Below are 3,182 nucleotides of genomic sequence, written 5' to 3' on the forward strand. Positions count from 1 at the left end.
ATAAATGGAATCATGCAACATATGGCCTTTTGTGTCTGGCTTCTTTCCCTTTTGATAATGTTTCTGAGGTTTACCAATGTTGCAGTATGTAATAGCACTTCATTCCTTTTTTGTTTTTTTTTTTTTTGAGATGAAGTGAGTCTTGCTCTGTCACCCAGGCTCTGGAATGCAGTGGCACGATCTCTGCTCACTGCAACCTCTGCCACAGGTTCAAGCAATTCTCCTGCCTCAGCCTCCCAAGTAGCTGGAATTACAGGCACAGGCCACTGTGCCTGGCTAATTTTTGTAGTTTTTTAGTAGAGACAGGGTTTCCCCATGTTGGCCAGGCTGGTCTGGCCTTGTGAACTCCTGACCTTGTGATCCGCCTGCTTTGTATAGACACACTGCATTTCTTTATCTGTTCATCAGCTGATGGGCACTTGGGTTGTACCTGCTTCTTTGTTATTACTAATAATGCTGCTAAGAACATCTATCTATAAGCTTTTCATAGACATATATTTTCATGTCTTTTGGGTATATACCTAGAAGTGTTATGGCTGGGTCAGCTATAGCTCTATGCTTAACATTTTGAGGAACTGCCAGGCTGTCTTCTAAAGAGGACTCACCATTTTGCATTCCTGACAGCAGTTCCAGTGGCTCTATATCCTCACCAACACATGTTATCATCTGTCTTCTTGACTACAGCCTTCCCATTAGTTGTAGAGTTGTGTCTCACTGTGGTTTTGACTTGTATTTCCCTGATGATTACACCTGTTCATGTGTGTATTGGTTACTTGTATATCTCCTCTGGAGAAGTGTGGGCTGCTTTGCCCATTTTTAATTAGATTATTTGTCTTTTTATTGAGTTGCAAGAGTTCTTTATATATTCTAGATATAAGTCCCTTATCAGATATATGATTGGCAAATATTTTCTCCCATTCTGTGAGTTGTCTTTTCACTTACTTGATGGTGTCCTTTGAAACACACAAATTTACAAGTTTGATGATGTGCAATTGATCTATTTTTTTCTTTTGTTGCTTGTACCTTTGGTATCATACCTAAGAAATCATCACCTAATCCAAGGTCATGAAGATGTATGCCTGGGCTTTCTTCTAAGAATTTTGTAGTTTTAGCTCTAATATTTAGGCCTTTGATCCATGTTTAATTTTTGTATATGGTGTGAGCTAGGGGCCCAACTCCATTCTTTCGCATGTTGAGACATTGACATCTTGCGTTATTTATTATTTTCTGTTACATTCTATTTTTTAATAATCTGGGCAACAATGTCTCATCTTATGCTAGTCATTATGGCCCAATAAAATCAGCTTGCCATCATGCCACTGCGTTCCCATAGTGGACCTTACAGAAAATTATCATTGAGGACTAGTGTCGGCCATGCCCTCCTCATCCCCACCCCTGGCTACAAAAGCTCCTGAAAGTCCTAACATAAGCAGTTATTTCGTTGGGCTGAGTCATCAGCCATTTCTAAGTCCTTTTGCTAAAACACTGATATTTGTATTACAACTGAGTTTTCCAGATCCTTTACTGAGATGGCTAGCCAATTTCTCACCAGCTTGGGACAGGAAACTGGGAGAGGACCCCGTCAAGATCAACTGCTTGGGGAGGGCATCAGGTGGAGCAGATCACTTGGTACCAAGCATGCAGCTCTTCTGAGAAGGCTGACTTCTGTGTCACATGGCAGTCAAAACCCTGGGAAAGTCCTCAGGAAGGCAAGGACCATATCTTATCTGTCCTTATGTCTCCAGTGCCTAGTATATGGTCTGCCACAAAGTAGGAGCAAGGGAAATATTTGGAGGAAGAATGGGTGGAGCATAAATGCCAGCCTGAAAATATTGGGGGTGGGGAAACCCCAAAGATAGAGGGGTGTTAAAAGGAGCATGGAGCGGGCCCTGGAGCAGACCCTGCCTCTTTTCCCATGGGAATTTGGCCAGCAGAGAAACAGGTTATTATATGATCCACATGACTCCGTCTCCAGAGAGGGTTGTCACTGGGCACCTGTATGAAGCTGGCTGGTTCCCTCCAGGCACCTCTGCGAAGGGCACTTAGCCCCTGCTCCCCACTGCCTGGGAAGCACATCCTCTGCTGAGTGGCCTGAACTCTGCAGAGGTGGGGGCCTGCTCCTTCTCCCACAGAGAGCAGGATTGCAGGGTCCACCTGATCCAGTCTGGCTCTAGCCCAAGGCCAAGCATGACCAAGTGGCCTCACCCCAGGAGCGTGCAGAGGAAGGAGATCAGCTGTTTGCCACCTGCTGGCACCAGAGAAAGCAAGGTAGCTTCTGTGCTGCCCGCCGGCAGCTGGATCAGTGCCTGGCTGCTAACCCAGTTGGCAAGCGATGGAGAGAAGAAGGAACATCTGCTCTGCACCACTGGAGAACAGAGGGGGCTGCTGATGGGTGTATTCAAGCTGCAAGCCGTGGTAGAGGTTGAACTGTATCCCCCGAAAAAAGATATGTCCAAGTCCTCACCTCTGCTACCTGTGAATGTCACCTTATTTGGAAATAGTCTTTGCAGAGGTAATTAAGTGAGGATCTAGAGAGAAGACTGTCCTGGATTTACGGTGGGCCCTAAATATTTACCTGATTCTCTAAATCCAACAACAGGTGTTATAGTAAGCGAAGGGAGAAGAAGATTTGAGACACACGGAAGGGAAGGCCACGTGAAGACGGAGGCAGAGCCTGAGGAGATGCAGCCACAAGCCAAGGAGTGCCTGCGGCTACCAACAGCTGGAAGGGGCAGGAAGGACCCTCCGCTAGAGCCTTATGCCACCCATGCCCCAACCCCAGTTTCCACGGCAGCCCTAAGAAAGGAATAGTGTCCAGGCTGCAGAGCCATGGCCAAGCTGCTACCTCCACGGTTTCTCTCTCTCCCGGGGGACAGTGCGGTCCTGCTCAGGAGATCAAGCCCCTGCCTCCCACCCACCTCTCGCGAGTCCCCAGACCCACCCAGGCCCCAGGCGCCCGACTCAGGCACATGTTCAGCTGCAGCTGAGACACGCTCTGGCTGCCCCACCCATGGGAGTCTACACCCCCTGGAGGAGCGAGGCAAATCAGGGTCCAGCATGCACCTGCTGGGTACCAATGTCCCCAGGTATGAAGCTGAGGGCCTCCCAGGCAGGTGTGGGCCTTGGGTGGAGAGGAGAAGACGAGGAGGATTCGGTTTAATGAGCAAACTGACGAGGCAGGA

This window comes from Nomascus leucogenys, chromosome 14, assembly GCF_006542625.1.
Source record: "Nomascus leucogenys isolate Asia chromosome 14, Asia_NLE_v1, whole genome shotgun sequence".
In the NCBI taxonomy this organism is placed as follows: domain Eukaryota; kingdom Metazoa; phylum Chordata; class Mammalia; order Primates; family Hylobatidae; genus Nomascus; species Nomascus leucogenys.